This window comes from Eucyclogobius newberryi, unplaced genomic scaffold (genome assembly GCF_026437365.1).
Source record: "Eucyclogobius newberryi isolate DKJ021-1_F unplaced genomic scaffold, fEucNew1.0.hap1 SCAF_41, whole genome shotgun sequence".
Lineage (NCBI taxonomy): Eukaryota > Metazoa > Chordata > Actinopteri > Gobiiformes > Gobiidae > Eucyclogobius > Eucyclogobius newberryi.
In genome coordinates this window covers 348,770-371,380 of record NW_027316068.1, presented here as the reverse complement: position 1 = coordinate 371,380, position 22,611 = coordinate 348,770, and the positions used below count along the sequence as shown (strand labels likewise).

Sequence of the window (22,611 nt, the reverse complement as noted above, 5' to 3'; positions counted from 1 at the left end):
TTTTTTTTAAATGGGGTAAGAAGCACTATCAAGCAGCTCTGAGTTTGTGTTGTGCTCCTCCACATATTCTGGCCGAGTGTTCTAAGGAGTTAGATTTAAGTTCCAGTCCCTGTGAAGGGATGCTTTCAAGTACAACTGCTGCTACATTGCATGGAACAGCTAAAGGTTGATTACTACATATTGCATGCTGCATCCTAAATGGATGAGATTTTTCTATGCCTCTCTTGACACCCATCCAGTTTCATTTCACTTGTATCCATAGCGCTCTACCACTGAGCTACATCCCCTTGATTAAAGATGCCATAGTAGTCTGTATAGGATGGTCAAAAGCAATGTGCTACTAGATTCAAAGGTAATGTGGAAAGGGGAGCTTGCACTGAAGATCGGCTTCAGTCATCCAACACATTACTGACTAGCTTGATACATTCTGATTAAAATCCCCTTCAATGCAAGTAAAAATGTCCTAGCAGAGCATGGCTTCAGTCCATTGACCTCTGGGTCATGGGCCCAGCACGCTTCCGCTGCGCCACTCAGCTGAATGCTTACAATGATGGGACTCGAAAGATAAAAATAAAAAAAATTGGACAACTGAGTAGTAGTAGTAGGTTTGAGATGGGCCGGTAATTATTTAGCACTGTGGCATCAAGACTGCTCTTCTTTAAGAGAGGCTTAATGACCGCAGTTTTAAGGCTCTTGGGAATATTCCAGATCCAAGCAACATGTTGACTTTTTGAGTGATTGGAGCCAACACACTGCTCACCATCGACTTTAAAAATCTAGTAGGCAATGCATAAAGGCAGCATGTAGTGGAACTCAGACTTGTGGTGATCTCTTGGACAGTTTTGTCAGCCACAAATGCAAAATGGGTTAACTCCAGTTGTCTAGCTGGCTGCGTGCTTGTTATCTGCAAATAATGGTATTTTTAATGTTCTGAACTGAGTCTTGCAAAGAAGACTGCAAACTCATTGCACCTGGAGAAATACAGAAACCATCAGACAAAGTAACATTTACCACACTGTAATTTGAAATGTTAACCCGCTTTGTCATTAGCAGGTCCAGAGTGTGCCCTTTGCCCTTGGTGGGGCCACTCAGGTGCTGAGTAAGACCAAAGCTTCTGAGGACAGCGCCAAGCTCTTTAGAAGAAGACAAAATTGAGCGGGGCGTGAAGGAAGGAAGGAACAGTCACTCACGTACGGGAAACTCCTACCAAGCAGTGGCCAGCCTATAGCACACTGGGATTCTGTGGTAATTGAACCAAGTTTAGCAGTTCCTTTCATCAGTTAATAACACAAGCAGGCTTTCCTATTTACCAATGTAGATAACAGGGGTTACAACAGTGACTCTGGTGGGTCTCGAACTCACAGCCTTTGAATGCCTTTGCAACTTTTGTCTGATTCCCCTTTTTCACAAAAGCAAAACAGTCATCCGAAAACGGTCTACATCAATCATTCCTTACCATCAAACTGAGAAACAAGGAGTGAAAAGAGTGCATTTACTCTGTTTATTCAGGGATACTGTTCAATCTCTAATTGCAAAATAGCTCTTTCGGGTGATATGTTTTTCTGTACATGTAAACAACTGATTTGCTTGAAAGGCTATCATGAAGGCACTGCTGGGATTTACTAGACAGGCACTTTGACCAACTAAGCCACAGCGCCTCTAAAATGTTACCCCAACCTGTTTCAGGTAGATATTCAGCAAACAATGTTACCTCGTGGATTTTGCCTGCGATAGCTCTTCCAAAATAGCTTGTCGTCCCTGGGTGGGCTCAAACCACCAACCTCCTGGTCACCAGCCGAGCGCACTGGCCAATTGCGCCACAGAGACATCCAGCCCAGTTGACAAAATATTTGCGACTCGACAAGCGAGCCAGCAACATTCGAAAGTTCAGCCCCTGTCCAATCAACTGTGTTTAATGGAGAGCGAGGGCATCAATCTTTCTACCTTTGAGCTAAATCCCCTGTACCAATGTAGCTATAAAAAAACTGGAAGTCTTTCAATCAATCGACTCTCACCAATTTATTGCGCACTCAATATACTGCAGTTAATCTGGATATTGAGGAAAAATTGCAAGATAATGTTATTTGACATAATGCCGATGTATTTGCTTACTTTTTCAAACACACTTGGCAATAAACCTCGTTCAGCAGTGCCTTTTATCAGATAGTAAAGCGCGCAGACTTTTCATTGTAAAAAACAAAACTGTTCTCTCACCATTATCGACTCTGGTGGGACTCCAACCCACAACTTTGAAAGCCCTTGCAACTAATGCCTAGAAGTCCAATGCGCTATCCATTGCGCCACAGAGTCCATACATCCTTGCGTGATGCTCATTTCCACAAACGCAAAACACGGTTTTCATCCAAAATGGGTCTACGTCAGTCATTCCTTGCCAACAAACTGAGAATCAAAAAGTGAAAAGAGTGCAGTTAATCTGTGTGTGCAGGGATACTTTTCCATCTCTTATTCCAATTTGTAACAGCAGCGCATTTTCTGTCATTGTAAATAATTTGCACGCCTGAATGGACAACAGTAACCCTCTCCATAGCCCGGTATACATTATATCTCAACAGGAACATCCATCTCCGTGACAATAAAACAGCAGAACCTTGGCCCATCTTCAAAGGACTCTTAGCCGCACACCTCCGACACCTCGACATGGCAGCAGAGCACCGGTTCATCACCCACCTCGTCCCCCACAACACCCTGATCCACCTTATACCCTCTGGAAACCTGGACATCATCTTCTGACCTCGGCATCACCACCCCCAACCACGGCATCAACCCCCATCACTGAAGAAAGTTTGGAGAATGATTGTGTGTTTGATTTTCTGTAATTTTGTTGTCTCTTCTCCCCCTGCCCTTGTGTATCCCATTCCCTTGCACTTGTATGAGATGTTTGTCTGTACAAGTATGTAAATATATGTAAATACTTGTAAGATGTTTTTGATAATAAAAGATAAAAAAAATAAAATAATGGACAACTGAGTAGTAGTAGTAGGTTTGAGATGGGCCGGTAATTATTTAGCACTGTGGCATCAAGACTGCTCTTCTTTAAGAGAGGCTTAATGACCACAGTTTTAAGGCTCTTGGGAATATTCCAGATCCAAGCAACATGTTGACTTTTTGAGTGATTGGAGCCAACAGACTGCTCACCGTAGACTTTAAAAATCTAGTAGGCAATGCATAAAGGCAGCATGTAGTGGAACTCAGACTTGTGGTGATCTCTTGGACAGTTTTGTCAGCCAAAAATGCAAAATGGGTTAACTCCAGTTGTCTAGCTGGCTGCGTGCTTGTTATCTGCAAATAATGGTATTTTTAATGTTCTGAACTGAGTCTTGCAAAGAAGACTGCAAACTCATTGCACCTGGAGAAATACAGAAACCAACGCAATTACATTACCATATTTAACCCTCCATGAATTCTTGCAGGATTGCTTCAATGATATCTGCAGACAGCATGTTTTATTAAGCATTGTAAGCTCAGGTTTGGCAAGACATACCCATACTGGAAGTTGGGAATGTCGACCAGGCTGCCTCGGCGAGAACTACAAATTCTAACCCCTAGACCATATGAGAAATTTAAAGATCAAGTGTAACAGATTGAATTGTAACATAAGCCTCATTGATGTTTGAGAGGTTAAGGAACAGTACATAGTTGGGTCACCAGCTTTTAAACAAGCATTTTTAATATCTAAATGTGCTTGGTTCTGCATGTAATGGAAAGAAGCACATATGTCGGGATTTGTATTTTGCTTTTGGTTCAGCCAAATAGAGCCACTTTGTGATTTTTAAAACAGTTTTTTTTTTTAAATGGGGTAAGAAGCACTATCAAGCAGCTCTGAGTTTGTGTTGTGCTCCTCCACATATTCTGGCCGAGTGTTCTAAGGAGTTAGATTTAAGTTCCAGTCCCTGTGAAGGGATGCTTTCAAGTACAACTGCTGCTACATTGCATGGAACAGCTAAAGGTTGATTACTACATATTGCATGCTGCATCCTAAATGGATGAGATTTTTCTATGCCTCTCTTGACACCCATCCAGTTTCATTTCACTTGTATCCATAGCGCTCTACCACTGAGCTACATCCCCTTGATTAAAGATGCCATAGTAGTCTGTATAGGATGGTCAAAAGCAATGTGCTACTAGATTCAAAGGTAATGTGGAAAGGGGAGCTTGCACTGAAGATCGGCTTCAGTCATCCAACACATTACTGACTAGCTTGATACATTCTGATTAAAATCCCCTTCAATGCAAGTAAAAATGTCCTAGCAAAGCATGGCTTCAGTCCATTGACCTCTGGGTCATGGGCCCAGCACGCTTCTGCTGCGCCACTCAGCTGAATGCTTACAATGATGGGACTCGAAAGATAAAAATAAAAAAAATTGGACAACTGAGTAGTAGTAGTAGGTTTGAGATGGGCCGGTAATTATTTAGCACTGTGGCATCAAGACTGCTCTTCTTTAAGAGAGGCTTAATGACCGCAGTTTTAAGGCTCTTGGGAATATTCCAGATCCAAGCAACATGTTGACTTTTTGAGTGATTGGAGCCAACACACTGCTCACCATCGACTTTAAAAATCTAGTAGGCAATGCATAAAGGCAGCATGTAGTGGAACTCAGACTTGTGGTGATCTCTTGGACAGTTTTGTCAGCCACAAATGCAAAATGGGTTAACTCCAGTTGTCTAGCTGGCTGCGTGCTTGTTATCTGCAAATAATGGTATTTTTAATGTTCTGAACTGAGTCTTGCAAAGAAGACTGCAAACTCATTGCACCTGGAGAAATACAGAAACCATCAGACAAAGTAACATTTACCACACTGTAATTTGAAATGTTAACCCGCTTTGTCATTAGCAGGTCCAGAGTGTGCCCTTTGCCCTTGGTGGGGCCACTCAGGTGCTGAGTAAGACCAAAGCTTCTGAGGACAGCGCCAAGCTCTTTAGAAGAAGACAAGGTTGAGCGGGGCGTGAAGGAAGGAAGGAACAGTCACTCACGTACGGGAAACTCCTACCAAGCAGTGGCCAGCCTATAGCACACTGGAATTCTGTGGTAATTGAACCAAGTTTAGCAGTTCCTTTCATCAGTTAATAACACAAGCAGGCTTTCCTATTTACCAATGTAGATAACAGGGGTTACAACAGTGACTCTGGTGGGCTCGAACTCACAGCCTTTGAATGCCTTTGCAACTTTTGTCTGATTCCCCTTTTTCACAAAAGCAAAACAGTCATCCGAAAACGGTCTACATCAATCATTCCTTACCATCAAACTGAGAAAAAAGGAGTGAAAAGAGTGCATTTACTCTGTTTATTCAGGGATACTGTTCAATCTCTAATTGCAAAATAGCTCTTTTGGGTGATATGTTTTTCTGTACATGTAAACAACTGATTTGCTTGAAAGGCTATCATGAAGGCACTGCTGGGATTTACTAGACAGGCACTTTGACCAACTAAGCCACAGCGCCTCTAAAATGTTACCCCAACCTGTTTCAGGTAGATATTCAGCAAACAATGTTACCTCGTGGATTTTGCCTGCGATAGCTCTTCCAAAATAGCTTGTCGTCCCTGGGTGGGCTCAAACCACCAACCTCCTGGTCACCAGCCGAGCGCACTGGCTAATTGCGCCACAGAGACATCCAGCCCAGTTGACAAAATATTTGCGACTCGACAAGCGAGCCAGCAACATTCGAAAGTTCAGCCCCTGTCCAATCAACTGTGTTTAATGGAGAGCGAGGGCATCAATCTTTCTACCTTTGAGCTAAATCCCCTGTACCAATGTAGCTATAAAAAAACTGGAAGTCTTTCAATCAATCGACTCTCACCAATTTATTGCGCACTCAATATACTGCAGTTAATCTGGATATTGAGGAAAAATTGCAAGATAATGTTATTTGACATAATGCCGATGTATTTGCTTACTTTTTCAAGCACACTTGGCAATAAACCTCGTTCAGCAGTGCCTTTTATCAGATAGTAAAGCGCGCAGACTTTTCATTGTAAAAAACAAAACTGTTCTCTCACCATTATCGACTCTGGTGGGACTCCAACCCACAACCTTTGAAAGCCCTTGCAACTAATGCCTAGAAGTCCAATGCGCTATCCATTGCGCCACAGAGTCCATACATCCTTGCGTGATGCTCATTTCCACAAACGCAAAACACGGTTTTCATCCAAAATGGGTCTACGTCAGTCATTCCTTGCCAACAAACTGAGAATCAAAAAGTGAAAAGAGTGCAGTTAATCTGTGTGTGCAGGGATACTTTTCCATCTCTTATTCCAATTTGTAACAGCAGCGCATTTTCTGTCATTGTAAATAATTTGCACGCCTGAATGGACAACAGTAACCCTCTCCATAGCCCGGTATACATTATATCTCAACAGGAACATCCATCTCCGTGACAATAAAACAGCAGAACCTTGGCCCATCTTCAAAGGACTCTTAGCCGCACACCTCCGACACCTCGACATGGCAGCAGAGCACCGGTTCATCACCCACCTCGTCCCCCACAACACCCTGATCCACCTTATACCCTCTGGAAACCTGGACATCATCTTCTGACCTCGGCATCACCACCCCCAACCACGGCATCAACCCCCATCACTGAAGAAAGTTTGGAGAATGATTGTGTGTTTGATTTTCTGTAATTTTGTTGTCTCTTCTCCCCCTGCCCTTGTGTATCCCATTCCCTTGCACTTGTATGAGATGTTTGTCTGTACAAGTATGTAAATATATGTAAATACTTGTAAGATGTTTTTGATAATAAAAGATAAAAAAAATAAAATAATGGACAACTGAGTAGTAGTAGTAGGTTTGAGATGGGCCGGTAATTATTTAGCACTGTGGCATCAAGACTGCTCTTCTTTAAGAGAGGCTTAATGACCACAGTTTTAAGGCTCTTGGGAATATTCCAGATCCAAGCAACATGTTGACTTTTTGAGTGATTGGAGCCAACAGACTGCTCACCGTAGACTTTAAAAATCTAGTAGGCAATGCATAAAGGCAGCATGTAGTGGAACTCAGACTTGTGGTGATCTCTTGGACAGTTTTGTCAGCCAAAAATGCAAAATGGGTTAACTCCAGTTGTCTAGCTGGCTGCGTGCTTGTTATCTGCAAATAATGGTATTTTTAATGTTCTGAACTGAGTCTTGCAAAGAAGACTGCAAACTCATTGCACCTGGAGAAATACAGAAACCAACGCAATTACATTACCATATTTAACCCTCCATGAATTCTTGCAGGATTGCTTCAATGATATCTGCAGACAGCATGTTTTATTAAGCATTGTAAGCTCAGGTTTGGCAAGACATACCCATACTGGAAGTTGGGAATGCCGACCAGGCTGCCTCGGCGAGAACTACAAATTCTAACCCCTAGACCATATGAGAAATTTAAAGATCAAGTGTAACAGATTGAATTGTAACATAAGCCTCATTGATGTTTGAGAGGTTAAGGAACAGTACATAGTTGGGTCACCAGCTTTTAAACAAGCATTTTTAATATCTAAATGTGCTTGGTTCTGCATGTAATGGAAAGAAGCACATATGTCGGGATTTGTATTTTGCTTTTGGTTCAGCCAAATAGAGCCACTTTGTGATTTTTAAAACAGTTTTTTTTTTTAAATGGGGTAAGAAGCACTATCAAGCAGCTCTGAGTTTGTGTTGTGCTCCTCCACATATTCTGGCCGAGTGTTCTAAGGAGTTAGATTTAAGTTCCAGTCCCTGTGAAGGGATGCTTTCAAGTACAACTGCTGCTACATTGCATGGAACAGCTAAAGGTTGATTACTACATATTGCATGCTGCATCCTAAATGGATGAGATTTTTCTATGCCTCTCTTGACACCCATCCAGTTTCATTTCACTTGTATCCATAGCGCTCTACCACTGAGCTACATCCCCTTGATTAAAGATGCCATAGTAGTCTGTATAGGATGGTCAAAAGCAATGTGCTACTAGATTCAAAGGTAATGTGGAAAGGGGAGCTTGCACTGAAGATCGGCTTCAGTCATCCAACACATTACTGACTAGCTTGATACATTCTGATTAAAATCCCCTTCAATGCAAGTAAAAATGTCCTAGCAAAGCATGGCTTCAGTCCATTGACCTCTGGGTCATGGGCCCAGCACGCTTCCGCTGCGCCACTCAGCTGAATGCTTACAATGATGGGACTCGAAAGATAAAAATAAAAAAAATTGGACAACTGAGTAGTAGTAGTAGGTTTGAGATGGGCCGGTAATTATTTAGCACTGTGGCATCAAGACTGCTCTTCTTTAAGAGAGGCTTAATGACCGCAGTTTTAAGGCTCTTGGGAATATTCCAGATCCAAGCAACATGTTGACTTTTTGAGTGATTGGAGCCAACACACTGCTCACCATCGACTTTAAAAATCTAGTAGGCAATGCATAAAGGCAGCATGTAGTGGAACTCAGACTTGTGGTGATCTCTTGGACAGTTTTGTCAGCCACAAATGCAAAATGGGTTAACTCCAGTTGTCTAGCTGGCTGCGTGCTTGTTATCTGCAAATAATGGTATTTTTAATGTTCTGAACTGAGTCTTGCAAAGAAGACTGCAAACTCATTGCACCTGGAGAAATACAGAAACCATCAGACAAAGTAACATTTACCACACTGTAATTTGAAATGTTAACCCGCTTTGTCATTAGCAGGTCCAGAGTGTGCCCTTTGCCCTTGGTGGGGCCACTCAGGTGCTGAGTAAGACCAAAGCTTCTGAGGACAGCGCCAAGCTCTTTAGAAGAAGACAAGGTTGAGCGGGGCGTGAAGGAAGGAAGGAACAGTCACTCACGTACGGGAAACTCCTACCAAGCAGTGGCCAGCCTATAGCACACTGGGATTCTGTGGTAATTGAACCAAGTTTAGCAGTTCCTTTCATCAGTTAATAACACAAGCAGGCTTTCCTATTTACCAATGTAGATAACAGGGGTTACAACAGTGACTCTGGTGGGTCTCGAACTCACAGCCTTTGAATGCCTTTGCAACTTTTGTCTGATTCCCCTTTTTCACAAAAGAAAACAGTCATCCGAAAACAGTCTACATCAATCATTCCTTACCATCAAACTGAGAAACAAGGAGTGAAAAGAGTGCATTTACTCTGTTTATTCAGGGATACTGTTCAATCTATAATTGCAAAATAGCTCTTTCGGGTGATATGTTTTTCTGTACATGTAAACAACTGATTTGCTTGAAAGGCTATCATGAAAGCACTGCTGGGATTTACTAGACAGGCACTTTGACCAACTAAGCCACAGCGCCTCTAAAATGTTACTCCAACCTGTTTCAGGTAGATATTCAGCAAACAATGTTACCTCGTGGATTTTGCCTGCGATAGCTCTTCCAAAATAGCTTGTCGTCCCTGGGTGGGCTCGAACCACCAACCTCCCGGTTAACAGCCGAGCGCGCTGGCCAATTGCGCCACAGAGACATCCAGCCAGGTTGAAAAAATATTTGCGACTCGACAAGCCGCAACATCTTTTTTTTTTTTAAAGCGAGCCAGCAACATTCGAAAGTTCAGCCCCTGTCCAATCAACTGTGTTTAATGGAGAGCGAGGGCATCAATCTTTCTACCTTTGAGCTAAATCCCCTGTACCAATGTAGCTATAAAAAAACTGGAAGTCTTTCAATCAATCGACTCTCGCCAATTTATTGCGCACTCAATATACTGCAGTTAATCTGGATATTGAGGAAAAATTGCAAGATAATGTTATTTGACATAATGCCGATGTATTTGCTTACTTTTTCAAGCACACTTGGCAATAAACCTCGTTCAGCAGTGCCTTTTATCAGATAGTAAAGCGCGCAGACGTTCCATTGTAAAAAACAAAAATGTTCTCTCACCATTAGCGACTCTAGTGGGACTCAACCCACAACCTTTGAAAGCCCTTGAAACTAATGCCTAGAAGTCCAATGCGCTATCCATTGCGCCACAGAGCCCATACACCCTTGCGTGATGCTCATTTCCACAAACGCAAAACACGGTTTTCATCCAAAATGGGTCTACGTCAGTCATTCCTTGCCAACAAACTGAGAATCAAAAAGTGAAAAGAGTGCAGTTAATCTGTGTGTGCAGGGATACTTTTCCATCTCTTATTCCAATTTGTAACAGCAGCGCATTTTCTGTCATTGTAAATAATTTGCACGCCTGAATGGACAACTGTAACCCTCTCCATAGCCCGGTATACATTATATCTCAACAGGAACATCCATCTCCGTGACAATAAAACAGCAGAACCTTGGCCCATCTTCAAAGGACTCTTGGCCGCACACCTCCGACACCTCCACATGGCAGCAGAGCACCGGTTCATCACCCACCTCATCCCCCACAACACCCTGATCCACCTTATACCCTCTGGAAACCTGGACATCATCTTCTGACCCCGGCATCACCCCCCCATCCACGGCATCACCCCCCATCACTGAAGAAAGTTTGAAGAACGATTGTGTGTTTGATTTTCTGTAATTTTTTGTCTCTTCTCCCCCTGCCCTTGTGTATCCCATTCCCTTGCACTTGTGTGTGATGTTTGTCTGTACAATTATGTAAATATATGTAAATACTTGTAAGATGTTTTTGATAATAAAAGATAAAAAAAATAAAATAATGGACAACTGAGTAGTAGTAGTAGGTTTGAGATGGGCCGGTAATTATTTAGCACTGTGGCATCAAGACTGCTCTTCTTTAAGAGAGGCTTAATGACCGCAGTTTTAAGGCTCTTGGGAATATTCCAGATCCAAGCGACATGTTGACTTTTTGAGTGATTGGAGCCAACAGACTGCTCACCGTAGACTTTAAAAATCTGGTAGACAATGCATAAAGGCAGCATGTAGTGGAACTCAGACTTGTGGTGATCTCTTGGACAGTTTTGTCAGCTAAAAATGCAAAATGGGTTAACTCCAGTTGTCTAGCTGGCTGCGTGCTTGTTATCTGCAAATAATGGTATTTTTAATGTTCTGAACTGAGTCTTGCAAAGAAGACTGCAAACTCATTGCACCTGGAGAAATACAGAAACCATCAGACAAAGTAACATTTACCACACTGTAATTTGAAATGTTAACCCGCTTTGTCATTAGCAGGTCCAGAGTGTGCCCTTTGCCCTTGGTGGGGCCACTCAGGTGCGGAGTAAGACCAAAGCTTCTGAGGACAGCGCCAAGCTCTTTAGAAGAAGACGAGGTTGAGCGGGGCGTGAAGGAAGGAAGGAACAGTCACTCACGTACGGGAAACTCCTACCAAGCAGTGGCCAGCCTATAGCACACTGGGATTCTGTGGTAATTGAACCAAGTTTAGCAGTTCCTTTCATCAGTTAATAACACAAGCAGGCTTTCCTATTTACCAATGTAGATAACAGGGGTTACAACAGTGACTCTGGTGGGTCTCGAACTCACAGCCTTTGAATGCCTTTGCAACTTTTGTCTGATTCCCCTTTTTCACAAAAGAAAACAGTCATCCGAAAACGGTCTACATCAATCATTCCTTACCATCAAACTGAGAAACAAGGAGTGAAAAGAGTGCATTTACTCTGTTTATTCAGGGATACTGTTCAATCTATAATTGCTAAATAGCTCTTTCGGGTGATATGTTTTTCTGTACATGTAAACAACTGATTTGCTTGAAAGGCTATCATGAAAGCACTGCTGGGATTTACTAGACAGGCACTTTGACCAACTAAGCCACAGCGCCTCTAAAATGTTACTCCAACCTGTTTCAGGTAGATATTCAGCAAACAATGTTACCTCATGGATTTTGCCTGCGATAGCTCTTCCAAAATAGCTTGTCGCCCCTGGGTGGGCTCGAACCACCAACCTCCCGGTTAACAGCCGAGTGCGCTGGCCAATTGCGCCACAGAGACATCCAGCCCAGTCAATAAAATATTTGCGACTCGACAAGCCGCAACATCTTTTTTTTTTGAAAGCGAGCCAGCAACATTTGAAAGTTCAGCCCCTGTCCAATCAACGTTGTTTAATGGAGAGCGAGGGCATCAATCTTTCTACCGTTGAGCTAAATCCCCTGTACCAATGTAGCTATAAAAAAAAACTGGAAGTCTTTCAATCAATCGACTCTCGCCAATTTATTGCGCACTCAATATACTGCAGTTAATCTGGATATTGAGGAAAAATTGCAAGATAATGTTATTTGACATAATGCCGATGTATTTGCTTACTTTTTCAAGCACACTTGGCAATAAACCTTGTTCAGCAGTGCCTTTTATCAGATAGTAAAGCGCGCAGACGTTCCATTGTAAAAAACAAAAATGTTCTCTCACCATTGTAGAAAAAGCTTCAGTTGTAGTCATCTGGACTCAGTTTGAAAAAATAGACGTTTCGACTCTCATCCAAGAGTCATTGTCAATAAAAGAATTTAGATCGAGAACTCCGATATTAATACTGTTCTGTGGTAAGACCCGCCCATTGGGAGGAGCCTTCCTGAAGTAAGAAAGAGTTGTTTGTTTCAACAGAAACTCCCCCCCTGTATCTACCGAGCTAGCCTATTCAGAATTTTAATGGGCTATTAGAATCCTCTTTGTCTTTGTGAGACCCTGGCTCAACCACCCTGAGTACCTGATTAGCATCTAAATGTCCTGGTCCTGGTCCTCTACCTTTCCAGGGGTTCAGTATCCCATTATAAATAACAGGAAGATTAAATCTTAGCCCTCCATTTCTGTTTAAAGAAGGTTTTTCTTTTTTTAACAAAAATAGCCTCCTTGACTCCTCTTTCAAACCATCTTTTCTCCCTGCTTAAAACCTTCACCTCACCGTCTTCAAACGAGTGATTAGAGGCTTCAAGATGGAGATGCACGGCGCTCTGTGGTCCTGAACTTGTATTTCTTCTGTGCTGATAAAGCCTCTTGTGTAGAGGCTGTTTTGTCTCACTTATGTACCGTTCTTTACAGCTTTCTTCACTGCATTGGATCGAATAAACTACATTGCTCTGTTTTTGAGTCGGCAACTTGTCCTTAGGATGAACCAGTTTTTGTCTTAAAGTGTTTCCTGGTTTAAAATAAACAGGGACTTCGTGTTGTCTAAAAATTCTCTGCAGTTTTTCCGACAGGCCAGAGACATAAGGGATAGAAACACCCTTCCTTCTCTGTTCAGTTTCCCTTTTGTCCTGCTTCATGGTTCTCTTCACTCTGTTGAGAGCCCAAGTGGGGTAACCACAGGCTGAGAGGGCATTTCGGACATGTTTTTCCTCTTTCTTCTTGCCTTCTGAGCTCTCACCATTAGCGACTCTGGTGGGACTCAACCCACAACCTTTGAAAGGCCTTGCAACTAATGCCTAGAAGTCCAATGCGCTATCCATTGCGCCACAGAGCCCATACATCCTTGCGTGATGCTCATTTCCACAAACGCAAAACACGGTTTTCATCCAAAATGGGTCTACGTCAGTCATTCCTTGCCAACAAACTGAGAATCAAAAAGTGAAAAGAGTGCAGTTAATCTGTGTGTGCAGGGATACTTTTCCATCTCTTATTCCAATTTGTAACAGCAGCGCATTTTCTGTCATTGTAAATAATTTGCACGCCTGAATGGACAACTGTAACCCTCTCCATAGCCCGGTATACATTATATCTCAACAGGAACATCCATCTCCGTGACAATAAAACAGCAGAACCTTGGCCCATCTTCAAAGGACTCTAGGCCGCACACCTCCGACACCTCCACATGGCAGCAGAGCACTGGTTCATCACCCACCTCATCCCCCACAACACCCTGATCCACCTTATACCCTCTGGAAACCTGGACATCATCTTCTGACCCCGGCATCACCCCCCCATCCACGGCATCACCCCCCATCACTGAAGAAAGTTTGAAGAACGATTGTGTGTTTGATTTTCTGTAATTTTTTGTCTCTTCTCCCCCTGCCCTTGTGTATCCCATTCCCTTGCACTTGTGTGTGATGTTTGTCTGTACAATTATGTAAATATATGTAAATACTTGTAAGATGTTTTTGATAATAAAAGATAAAAAAAATAAAATAATGGACAACTGAGTAGTAGTAGTAGGTTTGAGATGGGCCGGTAATTATTTAGCACTGTGGCATCAAGACTGCTCTTCTTTAAGAGAGGCTTAATGACCGCAGTTTTAAGGCTCTTGGGAATATTCCAGATCCAAGCGACATGTTGACTTTTTGAGTGATTGGAGCCAACAGACTGCTCACCGTAGACTTTAAAAATCTGGTAGACAATGCATAAAGGCAGCATGTAGTGGAACTCAGACTTGTGGTGATCTCTTGGACAATTTTGTCAGCCAAAAATGCAAAATGGGTTAACTCCAGTTGTCTAGCTGGCTGCGTGCTTGTTATCTGCAAATAATGGTATTTTTAATGTTCTGAACTGAGTCTTGCAAAGAAGACTGCAAACTCATTGCACCTGGAGAAATACAGAAACCATCAGACAAAGTAACATTTACCACACTGTAATTTGAAATGTTAACCCGCTTTGTCATTAGCAGGTCCAGAGTGTGCCCTTTGCCCTTGGTGGGGCCACTCAGGTGCGGAGTAAGACCAAAGCTTCTGAGGACAGCGCCAAGCTCTTTAGAAGAAGACGAGGTTGAGCGGGGCGTGAAGGAAGGAAGGAACAGTCACTCACGTACGGGAAACTCCTACCAAGCAGTGGCCAGCCTATAGCACACTGGGATTCTGTGGTAATTGAACCAAGTTTAGCAGTTCCTTTCATCAGTTAATAACACAAGCAGGCTTTCCTATTTACCAATGTAGATAACAGGGGTTACAACAGTGACTCTGGTGGGTCTCGAACTCACAGCCTTTGAATGCCTTTGCAACTTTTGTCTGATTCCCCTTTTTCACAAAAGAAAACAGTCATCCGAAAACGGTCTACATCAATCATTCCTTACCATCAAACTGAGAAACAAGGAGTGAAAAGAGTGCATTTACTCTGTTTATTCAGGGATACTGTTCAATCTATAATTGCAAAATAGCTCTTTCGGGTGATATGTTTTTCTGTACATGTAAACAACTGATTTGCTTGAAAGGCTATCATGAAAGCACTGCTGGGATTTACTAGACAGGCACTTTGACCAACTAAGCTACAGCGCCTCTAAAATGTTACTCCAACCTGTTTCAGGTAGATATTCAGCAAACAATGTTACCTCGTGGATTTTGCCTGCGATAGCTCTTCCAAAATAGCTTGTCGCCCCTGGGTGGGCTCGAACCACCAACCTCCCGGTTAACAGCCGAGCGCGCTGGCCAATTGCGCCACAGAGACATCCAGCTCAGTCAATAAAATATTTGCGACTCGACAAGCCGCAACATCTTTTTTTTTTTAAAGCGAGCCAGCAACATTTGAAAGTTCAGCCCCTGTCCAATCAACGTTGTTTAATGGAGAGCGAGGGCATCAATCTTTCTACCGTTGAGCTAAATCCCCTGTACCAATGTAGCTATAAAAAAAACTGGAAGTCTTTCAATCAATCGACTCTCGCCAATTTATTGCGCACTCAATATACTGCAGTTAATCTGGATATTGAGGAAAAATTGCAAGATAATGTTATTTGACATAATGCCGATGTATTTGCTTACTTTTTCAAGCACACTTGGCAATAAACCTTGTTCAGCAGTGCCTTTTATCAGATAGTAAAGCGCGCAGACGTTCCATTGTAAAAAACAAAAATGTTCTCTCACCATTGTAGAAAAAGCTTCAGTTGTAGTCATCTGGACTCAGTTTGAAAAAATAGACGTTTCGACTCTCATCCAAGAGTCATTGTCAATAAAAGAATTTAGATCGAGAACTCCGATATTAATACTGTTCTGTGGTAAGACCCGCCCATTGGGAGGAGCCTTCCTGAAGTAAGAAAGAGTTGTTTGTTTCAACAGAAACTCTCCCCCTGTATCTACCGAGCTAGCCTATTCAGAATTTTAATGGGCTATTAGAATCCTCTTTGTCTTTGTGAGACCCTGGCTCAACCACCCTGAGTACCTGATTAGCATCTAAATGTCCTGGTCCTGGTCCTCTACCTTTCCAGGGGTTCAGTATCCCATTATAAATAACAGGAAGATTAAATCTTAGCCCTCCATTTCTGTTTAAAGAAGGTTTTTCTTTTTTAACAAAAATAGCTTCCTTGACTCCTCTTTCAAACCATCTTTTCTCCCTGCTTAAAACCTTCACCTCACCGTCTTCAAACGAGTGATTAGAGGCTTCAAGATGGAGATGCACGGCGCTCTGTGGTCCTGAACTTGTATTTCTTCTGTGCTGATAAAGCCTCTTGTGTAGAGGCTGTTTTGTCTCACTTATGTACCGTTCTTTACAGCTTTCTTCACTGCATTGGATCGAATAAACTACATTGCTCTGTTTTTGAGTCGGCAACTTGTCCTTAGGATGAACCAGTTTTTGTCTTAAAGTGTTTCCTGGTTTAAAATAAACAGGGACTTCGTGTTGTCTAAAAATTCTCTGCAGTTTTTCCGACAGGCCAGAGACATAAGGGATAGAAACACCCTTCCTTCTCTGTTCAGTTTCCCTTTTGTCCTGCTTCATGGTTCTCTTCACTCTGTTGAGAGCCCAAGTGGGGTAACAACAGGCTGAGAGGGTATTTCGGACATGTTTTTCCTCTTTCTTCTTGCCCTCTGAGCTCTCACCATTAGCGACTCTGGTGGGACTCAACCCACAACCTTTGAAAGCCCTTGCAACTAATGCCTAGAAGTCCAATGCGCTATCCATTGCGCCACAGAGCCCATACATCCTTGCGTGATGCTCATTTCCACAAACGCAAAACACGGTTTTCATCCAAAATGGGTCTACGTCAGTCATTCCTTGCCAACAAACTGAGAATCAAAAAGTGAAAAGAGTGCAGTTAATCTGTGTGTGCAGGGATACTTTTCCATCTCTTATTCCAATTTGTAACAGCAGCGCATTTTCTGTCATTGTAAATAATTTGCACGCCTGAATGGACAACTGTAACCCTCTCCATAGCCCGGTATACATTATATCTCAACAGGAACATCCATCTCCGTGACAATAAAACAGCAGAACCTTGGCCCATCTTCAAAGGACTCTTGGCCGCACACCTCCGACACCTCCACATGGCAGCAGAGCACCGGTTCATCACCCACCTCATCCCCCACAACACCCTGATCCACCTTATACCCTCTGGAAACCTGGACATCATCTTCTGACCCCGGCATCACCCCCCCATCCACGGCATCACCCCCCATCACTGAAGAAAGTTTGAAGAATGATTGTGTGTTTGATTTTCTGTAATTTTTTGTCTCTTCTCCCCCTGCCCTTGTGTATCCCATTCCCTTGCACTTGTGTGTGATGTTTGTCTGTACAATTATGTAAATATATGTAAATACTTGTAAGATGTTTTTGATAATAAAAGATAAAAAAAATAAAATAATGGACAACTGAGTAGTAGTAGTAGGTTTGAGATGGGCCGGTAATTATTTAGCACTGTGGCATCAAGACTGCTCTTCTTTAAGAGAGGCTTAATGACCGCAGTTTTAAGGCTCTTGGGAATATTCCAGATCCAAGCGACATGTTGACTTTTTGAGTGATTGGAGCCAACAGACTGCTCACCGTAGACTTTAAAAATCTGGTAGACAATGCATAAAGGCAGCATGTAGTGGAACTCAGACTTGTGGTGATCTCTTGGACAGTTTTGTCAGCCAAAAATGCAAAATGGGTTAACTCCAGTTGTCTAGCTGGCTGCGTGCTTGTTATCTGCAAATAATGGTATTTTTAATGTTCTGAACTGAGTCTTGCAAAGAAGACTGCAAACTCATTGCACCTGGAGAAATACAGAAACCATCAGACAAAGTAACATTTACCACACTGTAATTTGAAATGTTAACCCGCTTTGTCAGTAGCAGGTCCAGAGTGTGCCCTTTGCCCTTGGTGGGGCCACTCAGGTGCGGAGTAAGACCAAAGCTTCTGAGGACAGCGCCAAGCTCTTTAGAAGAAGACGAGGTTGAGCGGGGCGTGAAGGAAGGAAGGAACAGTCACTCACGTACGGGAAACTCCTACCAAGCAGTGGCCAGCCTATAGCACACTGGGATTCTGTGGTAATTGAACCAAGTTTAGCAGTTCCTTTCATCAGTTAATAACACAAGCAGGCTTTCCTATTTACCAATGTAGATAACAGGGGTTACAACAGTGACTCTGGTGGGTCTCGAACTCACAGCCTTTGAATGCCTTTGCAACTTTTGTCTGATTCCCCTTTTTCACAAAAGAAAACAGTCATCCGAAAACAGTCTACATCAATCATTCCTTACCATCAAACTGAGAAACAAGGAGTGAAAAGAGTGCATTTACTCTGTTTATTCAGGGATACTGTTCAATCTATAATTGCAAAATAGCTCTTTCGGGTGATATGTTTTTCTGTACATGTAAACAACTGATTTGCTTGAAAGGCTATCATGAAAGCACTGCTGGGATTTACTAGACAGGCACTTTGACCAACTAAGCCACAGCGCCTCTAAAATGTTACTCCAACCTGTTTCAGGTAGATATTCAGCAAACAATGTTACCTCGTGGATTTTGCCTGCGATAGCTCTTCCAAAATAGCTTGTCGTCCCTGGGTGGGCTCAAACCACCAACCTCCCGGTTAACAGCCGAGCGCGCTGGCCAATTGCGCCACAGAGACATCCAGCCCAGTCAAAAAATATTTGCGACTCGACAAGCCGCAACATCTTTTTTTTTTAAAGCGAGCCAGCAACATTCGAAAGTTCAGCCCCTGTCCAATCAACTGTGTTTAATGGAGAGCGAGGGCATCAATCTTTCTACCTTTGAGCTAAATCCCCTGTACCAATGTAGCTATAAAAAAAAACTGGAAGTCTTTCAATCAATCGACTCTCGCCAATTTATTGCGCACTCAATATACTGCAGTTAATCTGGATATTGAGGAAAAATTGCAAGATAATGTTATTTGACATAATGCCTATGTATTTGCTTACTTTTTCAAGCACACTTGGCAATAAACCTCGTTCAGCAGTGCTTTTTATCAGATAGTAAAGCGCGCAGACGTTCCATTGTAAAAAACAAAAATGTTCCCTCAATATTAGCGACTCTAGTGGGACTCAACCCACAACCTTTGAAAGCCCTTGCAACTAATGCCTAGAAGTCCAACGCGCTATCCATTGCGCCACAGAGCCCATACATCCTTCCGTGATGCTCATTTCCACAAACGCAAAACACGGTTTTCATCCAAAATGGGTCTACGTCAGTCATTCCTTGCCAACAAACTGAGAATCAAAAAGTGAAAAGAGTGCAGTTAATCTGTGTGTGCAGGAATACTTTTCCATCTCTTATTCCAATTTGTAACAGCAGCGCATTTTCTGTCATTGTAAACAATTTGCACGCCTGAATGGACAACTGTAACCCTCTCCATAGCCCGGTATACATTATATCTCAACAGGAACATCCATCTCCGTGACAATAAAACAGCAGAACCTTGGCCCATCTTCAAAGGACTCTTGGCCGCACACCTCCGACACCTCCACATGGCAGCAGAGCACCGGTTCATCACCCACCTCGTCCCCCACAACACCCTGATCCACCTTATACCCTCTGGAAACCTGGACATCATCTTCTGACCCCGGCATCACCCCCCCCCAACCACGGCATCAACCCCCATCACTGAAGAAAGTTTGGAGAATGATGGTGTGTTTGATTTTCTGTAATTTTTTGTCTCTTCTCCCCCTGCCCTTGTGTATCCCATTCCCTTGCACTTGTGTGTGATGTTTGTCTGTACAATTATGTAAATATATGTAAATACTTGTAAGATGTTTTTGATAATAAAAGATAAAAAAAAAAATTAAAATAATGGACAACTGAGTAGTAGTAGTAGGTTTGAAATGGGCCGGTAATTATTTAGCACTGTGGCATCAAGACTGCTCTTCTTTAAGAGAGGCTTAATGACCGCAGTTTTAAGGCTCTTGGGAATATTCCAGATCCAAGCAACATGTTGACTTTTTGAGTGATTGGAGCCAACAGACTGCTCACCGTAGACTTTAAAAATCTAGTAGGCAATGCATAAAGGCAGCATGTAGTGGAACTCAGACTTGTGGCGATCTCTTGGACAGTTTTGTCAGCCAAAAATGCAAAATGGGTTAACTCCAGTTGTCTAGCTGGCTGCGTGCTTGTTATCTGCAAATAATGGTATTTTTAATGTTCTGAACTGAGTCTTGCAAAGAAGACTGGAAACTCATTGCACCTGGAGAAATACAGAAACCATCAGACAAAGTAACATTTACCACACTGTAATTTGAAATGTTAACCCGCTTTGTCATTAGCAGGTCCAGAGTGTGCCCTTTGCCCTTGGTGGGGCCACTCAGGTGCTGAGTAAGACCAAAGCTTCTGAGGACAGCGCCAAGCTCTTTAGAAGAAGACGAGGTTGAGCGGGGCGTGAAGGAAGGAAGGAACAGTCACTCACGTACGGGAAACTCCTACCAAGCAGTGGCCAGCCTATAGCACACTGGGATTCTGTGGTAATTGAACCAAGTTTAGCAGTTCCTTTCATCAGTTAATAACACAAGCAGGCTTTCCTATTTACCAATGTAGATAACAGGGGTTACAACAGTGACTCTGGTGGGTCTCGAACTCACAGCCTTTGAATGCCTTTGCAACTTTTGTCTGATTCCCCTTTTTCACAAAAGCAAAACAGTCATCCGAAAACGGTCTACATCAATCATTCCTTACCATCAAACTGAGAAACAAGGAGTGAAAAGAGTGCATTTACTCTGTTTATTCAGGGATACTGTTCAATCTATAATTGCAAAATAGCTCTTTCAGGTGATATGTTTTTCTGTACATGTAAACAACTGATTTGCTTGAAAGGCTATCATGAAGGCACTGCTGGGATTTACTAGACAGGCACTTTGACCAACTAAGCCACAGCGCCTCTAAAATGTTACTCCAACCTGTTTCAGGTAGATATTCAGCAAACAATGTTACCTCGTGGATTTTGCCTGCGATAGCTCTTCCAAAATAGCTTGTCGTCCCTGGGTGGGCTCGAACCACCAACCTCCCGGTTAACAGCCGAGCGCGCTGGCCAATTGCGCCACAGAGACATCCAGCCCAGTCGAAAAAATATTTGCGACTTGACAAGCCGCAACATCTTTTTTTTTTTAAAGCGAGCCAGCAACATTCGAAAGTTCAGCCCCTGTCCAATCAACTGTGTTTAATGGAGAGCGAGGGCATCAATCTTTCTACCTTTGAGCTAAATCCCCTGTACCAATGTAGCTATAAAAAAAACTGGAAGTCTTTCAATCAATCGACTCTCGCCAATTTATTGCGCACTCAATATACTGCAGTTAATCTGGATATTGAGGAAAAATTGCAAGATAATGTTATTTGACATAATGCCGATGTATTTGCTTACTTTTTCAAGCACACTTGGCAATAAACCTCGTTCAGCAGTGCTTTTTATCAGATAGTAAAGCGCGCAGACGTTCCATTGTAAAAAACAAAAATGTTCCCTCACCATTAGCAACTCTAGTGGGACTCAACCCACAACCTTTGAAAGCCCTTGCAACTAATGCCTAGAAGTCCAATGCGCTATCCATTGCGCCACAGAGCCCATACATCCTTGCGTGATGCTCATTTCCACAAACGCAAAACACGGTTTTCATCCAAAATGGGTCTACGTCAGTCATTCCTTGCCAACAAACTGAGAATCAAAAAGTGAAAAGAGTGCAGTTAATCTGTGTGTGCAGGGATACTTTTCCATCTCTTATTCCAATTTGTAACAGCAGCGCATTTTCTGTCATTGTAAATAATTTGCACGCCTGAATGGACAACTGTAACCCTCTCCATAGCCCGGTATACATTATATCTCAACAGGAACATCCATCTCCGTGACAATAAAACAGCAGAACCTTGGCCCATCTTCAAAGGACTCTTGGCCGCACACCTCCGACACCTCCACATGGCAGCAGAGCACCGGTTCATCACCCACCTCATCCCCCACAACACCCTGATCCACCTTATACCCTCTGGAAACCTGGACATCATCTTCTGACCCCGGCATCACCCCCCCATCCACGGCATCACCCCCCATCACTGAAGAAAGTTTGAAGAATGATTGTGTGTTTGATTTTCTGTAATTTTTTGTCTCTTCTCCCCCTGCCCTTGTGTATCCCATTCCCTTGCACTTGTGTGTGATGTTTGTCTGTACAATTATGTAAATATATGTAAATACTTGTAAGATGTTTTTGATAATAAAAGATAAAAAAAATAAAATAATGGACAACTGAGTAGTAGTAGTAGGTTTGAGATGGGCCGGTAATTATTTAGCACTGTGGCATCAAGACTGCTCTTCTTTAAGAGAGGCTTAATGACCGCAGTTTTAAGGCTCTTGGGAATATTCCAGATCCAAGCGACATGTTGACTTTTTGAGTGATTGGAGCCAACAGACTGCTCACCGTAGACTTTAAAAATCTGGTAGACAATGCATAAAGGCAGCATGTAGTGGAACTCAGACTTGTGGTGATCTCTTGGACAGTTTTGTCAGCCAAAAATGCAAAATGGGTTAACTCCAGTTGTCTAGCTGGCTGCGTGCTTGTTATCTGCAAATAATGGTATTTTTAATGTTCTGAACTGAGTCTTGCAAAGAAGACTGCAAACTCATTGCACCTGGAGAAATACAGAAACCATCAGACAAAGT

At 42.7% G+C, this 22,611-nt stretch overlaps 4 non-coding genes across 4 annotated transcripts; all 4 read right to left on the bottom strand.

The window, feature by feature from the left end:
* Positions 1–2,220: 2,220 nt before the first annotated feature.
* Positions 2,221–2,310, bottom strand: trnar-ucu (transfer RNA arginine (anticodon UCU)). The gene is given in 2 exon segments: positions 2,221–2,255; positions 2,274–2,310. It is a non-coding gene; the product is annotated as a tRNA-Arg (tRNA).
* Positions 2,311–6,021: 3,711 nt separating this feature from the next.
* Positions 6,022–6,112, bottom strand: trnar-ucu (transfer RNA arginine (anticodon UCU)). Its single transcript is given in 2 exon segments — positions 6,022–6,057; positions 6,076–6,112. It is a non-coding gene; the product is annotated as a tRNA-Arg (tRNA).
* Positions 6,113–9,356: 3,244 nt separating this feature from the next.
* trnan-guu (transfer RNA asparagine (anticodon GUU)) lies at positions 9,357–9,430 on the bottom strand. Its single transcript has one exon. It is a non-coding gene; the product is annotated as a tRNA-Asn (tRNA).
* An 11,512-nt stretch (positions 9,431–20,942) lies between these two features.
* On the bottom strand, positions 20,943–21,016 carry trnan-guu (transfer RNA asparagine (anticodon GUU)). Its single transcript has one exon. It is a non-coding gene; the product is annotated as a tRNA-Asn (tRNA).
* Between the last annotated feature and the right edge of the window lie 1,595 nt (positions 21,017–22,611).